Source organism: Gallus gallus, chromosome 3 (genome assembly GCF_016699485.2).
Source record: "Gallus gallus isolate bGalGal1 chromosome 3, bGalGal1.mat.broiler.GRCg7b, whole genome shotgun sequence".
NCBI classification, from domain to species: domain Eukaryota; kingdom Metazoa; phylum Chordata; class Aves; order Galliformes; family Phasianidae; genus Gallus; species Gallus gallus.
Window position 1 is genome coordinate 82,110,523 of NC_052534.1, and position 13,737 is coordinate 82,124,259.

Here is a 13,737-nt window from a genome sequence, read left to right on the forward strand (position 1 = left end):
GTCCTTTTCAACTCAGGCCATTCTACAATTCTATGATTCTATGACCTTGCAGTGGTAAGTACCAGGAAGATTAGAGGACCTTTGCTTCTCTTTGAGATGTGTCTCCTACAAAAGGCAATTAGTAAAAATCAGCTGACCCCCTGAAGTGGTCTCTTTTCACAGGTGAAAATGGGGATGCTCTCAGCTGATGAGAGGTCACTATTTGAAAAATACTTCTCATTTTCTATGACAAAAAAAAAAAAACCTTTGATTTTCTGCCCCCAATTTGCTTTCGCTCTGTCTTATATATCTACAGTAATAGTTGAAAATAACTGAGGATGAGTGGGTGATGGATGGCTTGTAAAGAAATGCAGTGAGACCATAGGAAACTGATGATATGCTTTCTGTGAAAGCCAAGTGACAGGACAAGAGAGGCAATTCACAAGTGCTAGAACAGCTGGCAGCTCCAACCCACGCCATCTGGATTTGTGTGATTTTATAATATTTATTGTCACTAACTCTGGGGGGAATATGAATAGAACTGGCTGCAAGTGGAAATGAGCTGGCTTTTCAATGGAGCGAATTGTGTGAGGAGCTTTGGCAGGGAGATGTGGCAGGGCGAGCATCTGATACCAGCTGTGAATTACCACTTCGCTGGTCGGGCTGAGCACATGAAACAACAACAGGAAATGTTTCAGTCAGGCAAGGAAAGCCCTGCTACAGAGAGTGGCATTTCAGGTCTGTCACTTGGAGAGCGGAGGTACAGGGTTGCCAGCTCTCCATCTACATTTGCCAACTCCCTGTCTTTAGCCTGAGCCTCGTGAGCATTGCCTTATATTTTCCTTTAAAAAACAAAACAAAACAAAAGCATGAAGGGATGTGACACTACTCAAGAATATCAAAATTGTGCTAAAACAAGTCTATTGGTGTCCAGTGGTTCAGAAACTTATGCAACCCACCTCTGCCTAACAACTGCAGAAAACAGAACAGCTCCTGAGTGCATTTTCTTAAATCTTCTGACTTAAGCAATTTTGTGGGTCTTTTTCCACACGTAATTGTAGAAGAACTGGAGTTGTCAGTGCTGAGTGTATTCATGTTGGTAGTGTGATTTCTGCCTTGGGAGGCTGTTCTCTGGATATGTCCTTTCTACTAATGCTAAAAGGAACAGTGCTGTGCCTAGCACAGGTTAGAGGCTTGCCATGAGATGAGGCAGAGTTTAGGCTACTGCATTTCTGTTCTTCATCAGTGAAATGGGATAAGCCCTTTTTCCTTCCTGCAGGTTAGCCAAAGGAAAGATTCTTCACCTTCTGACTTAATGACTCCTACGACCTGGTACTTGTGTAAAGTTCAGCCTCTGGAGCATTAGGAACACTTAAACCTTTTAGTCTGAATTTAATCAAACCAGACTTAATAAGGAAGACAAACAATGGTATCTTCTCTCCTTTCTCCTTCTTTCCTTTTCCCCTTTTGCTTTCCCTTTCCCTTCCCTTCCCTCTTTCTCTCTTATTTCAAAGTCTTATGTGGTTTGGAAGCCTACCAATTTTTGGCCATTGATTGCAGTACTGAAACAACAGAGAACCACATGCCGTAGGATATGAAGTGAAAACCAGCATTTTATCCTAACAAATCACTATGTTTTCTAAATCTTTTATTCATCTTTGAGATTCAGGTTTTAATTATTTATTTTTAAATGGAAAAATACCGGTTCTATATTCTGGGATTCAATCCACAGCTGAAAAGACCGGTATTTGTAGTTCATCAATTTTCAAAACCTGTTAGTTCAGTTGAAGAAAAACGTTGCGAGGCACTGAGTGCCAGAGAAGATAAAGTGCCTGGCTAAGCAGCACACAGAAATGCATCTTATGTCAGGCTTGTGCAGAGCGCAATGGCTCAAAAGGGAAAGGGCAGCTGCAGAGAATGGTTCTGGCTCTTCTGTTCTTTGCTGGCAGAAATGGGTAATAAAAGCAGCAGCAGAGAAGAATGCAGAGGTGTGGCACTGGCATTAGTAAGATATCCCTCTAAGAAGGCCTGCAGTGATGACAGAAATACCTTAGACACTGAAGTCTATCCCTGTAAATAGCATGCCAAGAGGAGTTCAGCTTATTGAGAAGGAGACCCTCTCAGATAGATGTATATCATATTCTGTGCTGGAGATAAGTAAGAAATAATGACATAAGATCAGCATTTCCTTTCAGAAGTATGGTGTGAGCTGGTTATGCGCCCAGTGAAAGGCAAGGATTCAGATGGGGAAGCAATAGCAAGAGAAAGGAAATAGCCTATGAGAAGCATGCTCATTTCTGTGAGCAGCCCCAGAGCAAAGCACATGTGTACTTGACTTGGGATGGTGCATCCCAGATGGGCTGCAGAGGGTCTGTGCCCTTGTGAAGTCCTGAGTGAGGGTCATGGGGGTTCAGCTGCTTAGACCAACTGCCCTCGTGTTAGCAGGTTTCAAAAATGCTCTGTTGAAGTATGTGTTCCATGCAGGTATGTGTTCTGCATGCCTTTCCCAAAGTGGTGGAAGAAAGCTAGTAGTGCAGGGGCGCTGGGGAGAGAAACTAATAAGGCCCTTTCAGATCTCTGTTCTTCACTATCAAGTGATATTGGCGTTCAAGGATCAGCAGTTTCTCAGCCCAACATTGGCTTCACCCATTTTGCCAGTTTTTGTCCCTGCCTGGGGGGACCTCACTGTGGTGGAAAAAGTATAGGAGGCCATGAAAAACAACCTAAGGAAGTGAATCTCAGCTGTGCTTGCTGGGCAGGGAATGCATCCTGCTCTGAGTGCCCCATGTGTGTGCACCAGGACCTGTCCTCCCTGGGCCTTTTCCTCCATGAGTCAATATAATACTAAAGAACCTTCCATACAATTTGTTTCTCAAGGGCAACTTGTACAGTGGTGCCTCACAAAACTGTAAATTCCCTTACTTTGTATTGAGTTTGGTGACATAATGATTTGAACTATTCAGGAAAGAAAAAAAGTCCTACTTTGGAAATGCCAGCGTGTGCAGTCAGGAGTGAGCACAACAGGAACAGCAGCATCCTCTGTCTGTTCCCAGTCATAGTGCTCACCCAGGCAATGACTGCTGCAGTAGCTCAGCCATGCCCTGGCTCACAGCCAGGCTGGTGACAGGCATGAGAGGACACAGGGGCAGGCTGGAGGTGGCACTGGCTGTGCCAGGCTTCCCAGGAGGTCCCCTGCTCTCCAACCTCAGTACCTGGGGCATGCTGCATGGGTGCCACAGTGCCACAGGAGGCTCTCATTTAACTGAATGATCTTTATACATCCTCAGGCATGAGACAAAGGGTCAGCATGTTCTTGAAACAAAGTTCCTTGGCTGAAAATCACTGTTAGAAATCATTCACATGGGTCCTAACACTGAAATTCTTGACACACAGAAAATTCACAGCCCGCTAGGATGCTCTCCGTTCCTGCAGGAAGAGAAGAGTCACATCTTCTCAAGGTGTAACTGTTATGCAGACAAATGGAAATGTGAGCGTTATATAGAACAAAGCATATAATGAGAACAACTTCTTCAGCTCCTTGGCAGCAAGATTGCATTTATTCACATTCAGTTATTTTCTCCTTGTCCAGGCATGTCCAGAAAAAATCAATCTTATGATCTACATACCACAGGAATCTCATTTTTGAATTTGGCTCTCTAAGGGATTCTCTCTTGATCCTTTTGATCAGACAGAAGCAATTACTGTGCCTCAGAGCTTTCCCCTGCCACCAGCCTCCAATTAGTCACATCTGATAACATTTCTTCAACATAAAAATAAGGTCATCTCTTCAGCTGCTTATGTCTGAATCATGAGACACCATGATACCTCATTCACAAAACAGCAATTCGCGCTTCCCTATTAGCCTGGGGCCTTCTGCATCTAGCTTTTCAAAATCATTACCTCTTAAAAACCCTGGTATGGGCTGTAAGAACGCCACTGAGTAAATTTCTGTTTGCTTGAGATGTCTCCCGTTGTTTTGAGAAGCACACAGGCTATGCCAAGCCCTTGAGTGCATGCATTTCAGCTCACAAATAAGACCATCTGAGATCAGTGGGATACTGACACATCCAAAATTGAGCCTGTACTTAAGTGCTGTGAGTCCAGAACTTTCTCCTCCATGTTTTTCCAATTTGTTTCCTTCTTTTCAGAACTCTGAACTATTCTGTGTGGCTTTTTTTATTATTATTATTTTGTTTTTCCTACCGTCCTTTCAATTCTGTCATGGAGAAAGGTCACAGTCCTCACAGTTTGTTGGTTTTCTTGTCTGATTTCAGTCAGACTTCAAAGGCAACATCTTCTTATCAACATTTGGACAAGATGAAGATCCATCCCGAGTGTGATGATGCTTGAGCTTGTTATTGAAGCCTCCTCTGTCCCCCTCAGTGTATATTTCTCTTTAGGCAAGTAGTTTTGTTTTGGAGCTTCATGCTTGCTGGGGACTTGGAACTGGGGTGCAGTGGAGAAGCTGCAAGGCCTGGCAGCTCTGGGGCTGTGACACCCTGCTGCCCTTCCACAGGTGCACCACTGGTGCCAGAGGCAACATGGAGCATATCAAGAGGGACTTCATGGCTCCAAGGGTGCTGACCAAGGTCTTGGTGTCCAGGTGATGTCTCCTCAGTCCTATTAATGAGGGGAGAGACTTGAGGCAGAGTGGATGGAATCTTCAGATCAACAACAGTTTGCATAACTGGTATCAACAACAGTTTGCATAACTGGTATCAACAACAGGATTCAGCTTCAAGACCTTGGTAGTGTCTCTGAGAATCAACAGTTCCTTGGAAGAGATGGGATCCACCAGCTTGAGTGGAGCAAAAATGCTTTTGCCAATACACTGGTCAACCCAGCTAGGAGAAGTTTTAAATTAGGACTGATAGGAGACAGTGATGATGACATACAATCAGTTGAGGAAGTAGTTGCAAGTAAAGGGTATGAAATGGTGTGAACAAGAGACCTCACAATCTACATAAAGAGACCTCATGATCTAGGCAGAAAAGAGCCCATCCTAAGGATATGAACTTATAAGGGAGACCCAACATGACAGCATGATGGGAGAAGTTCTTGTACCACTTCTGTGAAATGAGCTCAACTGAGTTGCCCTTTATGTGAGAGAATTATTCTATGGTTCTGTGATACGAGGACAAATGTAAGCAGATCTTCCTTAGTGGGAGCATGAAGGAAACTCAGCACAGATAATCTAGTCATGGTGATAGGTAGCATGACTAGATTTGCACAGCTGTGTTAATTCAGCATTATCAAAGTGCAACCTAGAGGTCTCTATCCTCATACTTTGAGGAAGGTGCAGAACAACAAGAGTTTTTAAGATGTCTTAAGTATATGACCTGTGAAAAAAATATTGACAGAGGAAGAAAGTCACCTAGATTACATCTGTGCTGGCTCTGGCAGCAATATAGCATCCAAAATCTCCACAAACTCCTAAGGCATCAACATAATATCTACAGGCTGACACATGGAAAACCCCTCATACAAAGAAGAGATTCTTTATTATATGTTTTGACTCACTGAAGCAAAATGAACAAAAGTGCCATAACCTGCTGCACTGACCTGAATTCTAGCCTGGATAATTGCTTTTTGCTTGTGGCAAGGAAGTGTCCACCTGGTTTGCCTGTTTCCACAGATCCCTGGGAAGCTTTCATTTGCTTTCAAGTTCCCCATCACTTTGCCACAGTAGTCTTTGTCTGGGGCAGAGGGTCAAGGCTCTGGATGTCCAACAATAAAGCTGTAAGCACAGATAGCATTAGGGAAGATGGAAATTAATATGCATAGATCCACTTCCTCTCTAAAAAATCATGTAGAAAATGTAAAGCAAAGGATTAGTAGCATTAGATTCAAAGAAGTGTGTATTTTATTTTTTTCTTGGAGTAAACACTTTGTTGAGTGAAAGATGCTGTATTTTTTCTACATTCCCCTCTGGTAGGCTGACCTTGGCTGGCTGTCAGATGCCCAGCCCCCTGCTCTCTCCCTCCCCGTTCTCAATAAGACAGGGGAAGAAAATAGGGTGAAAAACCTCATGGGTCAAGACAAGGACAGGGAGATCACTCACCAACTACTGTCTGGAGCAAAACTGATTCAACTTGGGGAAGAATAATTTTATTATTTTATTGATTTTTTTTACTTTTAGGAACACAATTTTTTTTCATAGTTGTCATTGAAGAAGGTTTGAATTCCTATGCACTAGGCTCCAGATAGCAGATGTATGTAGATGCAATTGACTATAACATGTACACTAAACAGAATAGAAAACATTGTCATAATGGAAGTGATATATTTCTATCACATATATTATTTCTGGCATAATGTGTATTTTATTACTGGCATATCATATACATCATTTCTGATATATTTCTACCCTGGGGAACTGTCCTCATGGGCAAGGCTGCAGAGCAAAACTGGCAGATCTTTAAGGAAGATTTCCTCAGGGTGCAAGAGCTCTCCATTGCCGTGTGTAGCAATGCAGGAAATAAAAGCAAGAGACTGGCATGGCTGAACTGAGATCTGCTGGTAAAACTGAAGAACAAGAATAAAATGCGCAGGTAGTGGAAACAGCGATAGGTACCACAGGAAGAGTAAAATGAAGCTGCAAGTCTGTGTAGGGATGGGGCCAGGAAAGCCAAGGCCCAGCTTGAACTGAATTTGACAAGGGATGCCAGGAAGAACAAGAAAGGCTTCTACAGATACCTCAACCAGAAAAGGAATGTCCGGGGGGGCGTACTCCAACTGTGAGCAGCACAGGCAAACTGGTAACAACAGACAAGGAGAAAGCTGAGGTACTTAACAACTTTCTTTGTCTCAGTCTTCTCTAATAACTTCACATCACAGAGCTATCAAATGTTTGGTTGGGTAGGAAGGGACTGGGGAAGCAACATCACTCCCACTGTAAGTGAAGATCAGGTTCATGACCACTTGACGAACCTGAACATCCACAAGTCTATGGGTCCTGACGAGATCCATCCCAGAGTCTTGAAGGAATTAGCTGATATAGTCACTGTAATGGAAATGCTAAGTCATAGCCTGAAACAATGATTGAGCACCTGGTGGGAAGGCAGGGCCAACTCAAAGGAGCTCAGGTGCATGCAGTGTAGCTGAGTGACCAGAAGGAGTGAAGCTAGGATCCACCCCCTCCCAGATGTCAGTTAAGGGTTGGCAGATCCCTGCCTACCTGAAGCCTTCTGAAGTTGAGCTGCTTTTTTCCTTTGCTTCTGTGTCTGCTGAACTTGGGCTTATTCTTACTTACTACAGCCTGGGACTTTGCTACCCCACTGTCACTGCTGTGTTTTCTATCAAGTTTCAGCATTACAGTCAGCAAGCCACTCTTAACGACATTTGAAAAGTTGTGGCAGTCACTTTCCTAGTGACTGGAAAAAAGGCAATATCACACCCATTTTTAAGAAGGATAGAAAGGATGACTGTGGGTACTACTGACCTGTTAGTCTCACCCCTGTGCCGTGAAGGATCATGAAGCAGATCCTCCTGGAAGCTATGCTTAGGTACAGGGAAGACAGGGAGGTGAAACAGGAGAACCAGCATGGCTTCACTGAGGACAAATCCTGCTTGACCAAACTAGTGGCCTTCTATGATGGTGTCACTGCATCAGTGGACAAGGGAAGAGCCACTGATGTCATCTATCTCAACTTCTGTAAGGCCTTTGACATGATATCCCACAACATCATCTCCATGTTGGAGGGATATGGATTTGATGGATGGATTGTTCAGTGGATGAAGAACCGCTGCAGAATCAAGTCCAGAGAGTGGTGGTCAATGGCTCAATGTCTGGATGGAGATCAGTGATGTGGTATCCCTCAGGGGTCAATGCTGGGACCAGTACTCTTTAAAATATTCATCATTGACAGTGGAGTTGAGTGCACCCTCAGCAAATTTGCTGATGACACCAAGTTGTGGGGGGCAGCCAACGCACCAGAGGGATGAGATGCTATCCAGAGAGACCTAGACAGGCTTGAGCAGTGGGCCCAGGTGAACCTCATGAGGTTCAACAAATCCAAGTGCAAGGTCTTGCACCTGGGCCCAGGCAACATTCACTACCAATAATGAGCTAAGGGGCAATAGGATTGCCAAAAAGGATGTTGGGGTACTGCTGGATGGGAAGCTGAACATGAGTCAGCAGTGTGTCCTCGCAGCCCAGAAAGCCAACTGTATCAAAAGAAGCATGGTCAGCAGGTTGAGGGAGGTGATCCTGCCCCTTTTCTCTGTACTGGTGAGGCCTCACCTGGAGTACTGCATGCAGGTATGGACTTCTCAGTACAGGCGAGATGTGGACCTGTTGGAGTGTGTCAAGAAGAGGACCACAAAAATGATTCAAAGGATGGAGCACTTCTTCTACAAGGACAGGCTGAGAGAGCTGGGGCTGTTCAGCCTGGAGAAGAGAACGCTCCATGGTGACCTCACAGAAGCTGTTCAGTACCTAAAGGAGAGGTACAGGAAAGAAGGGGACAGACTCTTTAACAGGGTCTGTTGTGATAGAAAAAGGGGAAATGGTTTCAAGCTTAAAGAGGGTAGATTTAGTTTAGATATCAGGAAAAAGTCTTTTACAGTTGAGGGTGGTGAGGTACTGGAAGAGTTTGCCCAGAGATATGGTGGATTCCCTATCTTTGGAGACTTTCAAGGTGAGGCTGGACCAGGTCCTGGTGTAGCTGTGGATGCCTCTGTTCATTGCAGGGGTGTTGGACTAGGTGACCTCTAAAGGTCCCTTCCAACTCTAAGGGTTCTATGATTCTATGATCATTTCCTTTCTTTTTAATAGAAAAGAATTGTTTGCTGTTAAGAGTAGAAAGTAGAATTATTTCTGTGATTTATGTCTGTGTTTCTCCCTTGTATTCTGAAATTTCCTTTTAACATACTGGCAGTTGCATTTATCATCACACAAAAGCGGCCAGTGACCAACAAATGAAGAAATGGCTAAGTGATAAATTGCACAAGGTAATTGCAAATTGAGAATAGGATTCCTGCTATTACTCAGCATCTTCCTTGTCTGGGCTCTCTGTGACACGAGGGTGAAAATGTATGATTTCTGCAGCAGTGAAAGGATGAAGGAGCCATATTTGAGACAGCTGCAAATTTGAAAGGATTTTTAGGATCCAAATAAAAGCCAATTTAAACTCAGTTTTGGGACAAAGTAATAAGATAATTCATGAAATATTTCTACACGTGCTAAGGGGACACACAATACTGGACAACCTACTCCAGCTGTTCTGCTTGGCCATTGAGTTGGACCAGATGACCTGCAGAGGTCCCTGACAACCTCAGCCATCCTGAGTTTCTGTGAAATGAGGCTGAAGGAAGCAGCATTCCCAGAATAGATGACATAAGTTTATAGGTGATTGGGAAAACCATAGCCTAACTGAAACACTTAAATCAGTAGAAAACCTTGTGGAAACTCTTCTTACAGGAGGTTGAAAAACTGGAAATGATTCAAAGAAGCCCTACATGACCACATGATGCTCTGGGAAACATTCCCTGATTATACAACATGCTGTTGATTTGAACTTCGTGGGGAATTTGGGTTTTGCATCTCCTGTTTCCTATTTCTTGTTTCTGCCCTTGCATCCCCATTCACTCTAATTGCTGTGGACCTCACAGTTAGCTGGGCCTTGCTGTACGCATCTACACCAAGAGCTAGTTTGTAAGTAAGACTCCAAAATATCATCCTGAGCTATAGCTATAGGACTCCATAGTATGTGTGTGTTTATCCTGCATTCTAAGAACAAATATCCCTTTGAACTTACCTATAATGTGTAAGAGTGCTGTAATTAAGGCTCTGCACGGGATTTGCTTTTGCCAACCAGAAAATTTTGTATGGATGGGAAGAGAGGACTCTGGACACCAGTCCTAGATTTCAGATCTCCAGTGGTCAGCTAAGGACAGAAGCCTCCTGGAACCTGCCTGAAGCCCTGATCGACATCCTTTACAGATGCAAAGCTCAGCTCTGATGAACGCACTTGTGGGGTATATCAGATGTACAGCCTGTGTTTGAGGCAGAGAATCAGTGCTTCCTCAGCAAGCTCACGTCATGGAAGAGACCTCTGGTTTACTCAGCACGTATCTGTCACTTGAGCAGCAGATGGGCAGCAGACCACGTACACCCTGGCCATGGCCAGCTCCCTGGGATTCTTCATGAACCTTTAACTCCGAAATCTGGAACAGAAATATGGCAGGCTTATAATATAGGTACACACAAAGTAAGTATCAAGAGGAATAAATAACGCTGTAAAAAGCCCTGCTCGGGGCTCATGCATTCAGGAGTCTGCTTTACCAAAAGTGGGACTTAGCACACATTTTCAAAAGCACTTACATTTTTGTTGTTTCGAGGTTTTTACAGTGTTTATGACTGTGCTTCCTGAGGATTGCTATTGGTGTGACAGAGAGATACCACATACTGCCTCCACGAAGCACGTACAAGGTCATATCAAAGTATCAGTTTTTAAGCAGGGGCCCTGCAGAAAACAGCTGAACAGTGACTGTACTAATGGCCCCGAGTGTGATTGCAGCAATGTGATGTTTCGCTACATAAATAAATTGATGTGTTTAAAAAAGATCACAGCAATCATAAAGACATAGCCAATTTGTGTGTGCTATTTACCAAATAGCTAGTGACCAATTTTCCAGCCGTCCTGTTTAAATTAATGAATATTTAAAGGAGAAACTAATTTGATTTCCCTAAAACCTGCCCGGTGTCATTAACGCAGTGGGGGGAAACAAAAAATATGTATTTGAATGCTTTGCTCTTCAAGAAAAGTCATTCCACCTCTTATGAGCGGAAGATTAAAAGATGTGAGTGATTAAAATAATATTAACGCAGTTTGTATCACTCCTGTTATTTCCTAGTCAGAAATTCTAGCAAGTAAAAGATGGCTAAATTCCTGTTTTAATGAGACTGCTCAGAAAATAATGTACATGGTTTGTGGAAAGGCTGTAGAAATGCAGTTTCTTTTCACTAAACATTCATTTGGAGAGGAGGGCAACTCGGTTATGACAAGAGCGTAGGGCGGGCTGGGCTGTCTCCCAAGTACAGTGACACTGTTACAGCCACTCTGAATGTCAACAGGCTCTGCTGTGCGTAAAGGCTGTAAATGGTACAGAAGCAGCTCCTTATCTGGGTAGAACAAAAGAAAGAAAAACCTTTTCATTTTTTTCCTAGATGAATTTCATTTACCTTTTCAACAGATTTTAAGTCTTTTGTATAATACTCCAAGGGGGCACAGCACAGTGTGAGACTTGTAATCAGCCTGAAAAGAGCGACAGAAAGCTGGCTCATTTGGTCCCTCTCAAAGCTTTCCTTTATTCTAACCCGTCTGTTCACAGATTAAATCACAGGCTATTTGAGTGTTTAACTCTTACAGCAGGTAGCAGAAAAAAAAAGGCACAAAGAAACTTGAACAAAATATTTGAAGTAAAATCTAGATTCAGAAGCAAATCAGGGGCACGACCCACCTGCATATACCAGTTACTGTACATACATGACCTTTTTCTTGTTGATCCATCTGACAAGAGAATGCATAGATGAAAACAAAGCCAAACATCCTTAGCCTATCATGCAGGAATTAACTAATTGGGTAAAAAGAAATATGGAGTAAAAAATTACAAGTGTATATATTTGATGGTTACCAGCAGAGAAAAACTGAGCCTGGTGTAGAGTGCTAGCAAGAAGTGCTGGAGGATTCACATGAAGCCTATCAACCTATTTGAAATAGCATTTCTCCTTCCTCTGGCAGGGGCGTAAGTCAGTGTCAGTACCTCTAATCCTTTTTCTTCAGCAATTTAATGATGCCACTCCTTGACTTACACCAAAGACATTCGGCATGTGCAGCTCTTTCAGAGGTAACAACAAAAGTGTTGCAAAATACATTTGCCTTATGAACCCTTGAACAAAGCATCCCTCTGGACTGTCGCTCCTCTACGCCAGGTGGGTTGGGTGGGAGATTTTCAAGGGAAAGAACCTGGTGAAGAAAATGCTTTTGGCTTTTCAACAAGACAGCACCCTGTCCTCTAGATTAACAGCAGAAGGGCTGCCCAGCCAACTGTCACTTTACAGCAATACTTCTTGAAAAGAAGGAGAAATAACCCAGCAGTTTTTAACTGTCAAGGCTATGAAGAGCTGTTCTTCACACCTGGTGAGTATTTTTTTCATAGCATATTTGGGTTCCTCATATGAGATGCTGGCATGTGCCTACAGCCAGCTGATGTACATCATGAAGACCATATTTCTGCCTCAGCAAGGGTTTTGAAGTAGAAAGGGGCTACCACTGCCAAACTCTGTGATGTTTGTGGAAGTGTTGCTGGAACCAGAAGAGCCAGAAGTGTGTCCTGCAAGCTATGCCCTTCAGGTAAGAAGACAGCCTGCTTGTGAACCTCACAGGAGAAAAAGCAGTCAGATGTTCATGTCAGTCAACTTTGTGTCCCCAGAGAAGTGTCTGCAAGGAAAGCAGGCATCTCTGCCAATGTACATATGTTTTAGATCTTATCCTCAGCCTCTTGGGACAGGCACCATCTTTCTGTTCTGTGTTGGTACATTAGTTGCTCTGCTCCGTGCCTGGACATTCTAGCAGAAACAAACTGAAAAATGTGAAGTCTGAAAATATCTGCAAAGATGAGAATATCTCTGCATATCAGGGCCCTTTGTCTGAGACTTGGACAGCTGCATTTCGCCTATCTCGGTTCCATCTGGAACTTCAATCAGATGCTTCCCTAGGGATATTTGCTTTGTCACTGCTATTCCTCTGTTCTTTCATTAAAATAGAAACAGAATTTAATTTTTAAGAAACAAACGCTGGAGCCAGTAAAACAGTCTTTCAAATACCACATTTTTAAAACTAACTGTAACTCTTGTCCTCCACAGCTGGAGTACAGAACAAGAGAGACAGGATATTGTCTGATCCCAAACTTACATAACCTGAAGGTCTCTGTACTCTCACTGCGACGTTTCTGCATATGGCTTGCACTGTATATCTCTGTTAGTCATGGACAGGCTTAGATAATCCTTAGCTTAAATAGGATTCCCAAATTGCAAGCTCATTAATAACGATCTTAATGAAGGACTCATATTCTGCCAGCCTGAACAAGTGCCAATGGAAGCAGAAGTAGAGCCCAGATTTGCTCAGGAAGCAGTTGTGTATTTGGTCTTTCGTCCAGTTTTGATCAGCAGGGAAAATTGCCTCTCTATACTGCACCTACTCACCAGACCACACAGGACTTCAACACCCCCTGGGAAACATGCAGTTATTGGCACTCTTCAGACAACAGTTCTGGCCGTGTCAAGCAGCACATCCCCAGGCAGGTCCCCAGTGGGCACCTTAGGCAAGGTCATCCTCTTCTGGGAGGAAAAACCTTTTTTTAGGGAACAGCCCATTTTATTTACAAGCATTGGCAGAGCCATGAAGAAGCTAGAGCAATTGGTGTCCTGCACAGACAGGATCATCTGGAAGCAGGGAGCTGAGGCAGCAGAAATCGTAGTGTTAATGGTACCAGCACCCAAAATGCTGACAGCTGTTTTCAGAGGGAATTCATGGCTGTTCTGTTAGATATTTCCATGAAGCGCTTTGTCTGCTGTATTTCCAAGTCCTAAAATCAAGCCCAATTTTAAATGGTGGATTAAACCCTAATAGCTCAGATGCCCAGCTTCTCAACTTGGCCACTTCTGCAAGCAATAGCATTTTTGACTCCATTAGAGGAGATACAGGAGTTAATAATTCAAAATTGAGTAATTTTTGATTGAAGACAGCTTCAGTT

At 43.4% G+C, this 13,737-nt stretch overlaps 2 long non-coding RNA genes across 2 annotated transcripts; one reads left to right on the top strand and one right to left on the bottom strand.

Annotated features, from left to right (window-relative positions):
* Positions 1–705: 705 nt before the first annotated feature.
* On the bottom strand, positions 706–8,366 carry LOC121110176. The gene is made up of 3 exons (XR_005858485.1): positions 8,222–8,366; positions 5,542–5,716; positions 706–4,599 (listed from the first exon to the last, which is right to left on the bottom strand). It is a non-coding gene; the product is annotated as an uncharacterized LOC121110176 (long non-coding RNA).
* Positions 8,367–8,371: 5 nt separating this feature from the next.
* On the top strand, positions 8,372–10,246 carry LOC121110177. The gene is made up of 2 exons (XR_005858486.1): positions 8,372–8,618; positions 9,798–10,246. It is a non-coding gene; the product is annotated as an uncharacterized LOC121110177 (long non-coding RNA).
* The last annotated feature ends 3,491 nt before the right edge of the window (positions 10,247–13,737 follow it).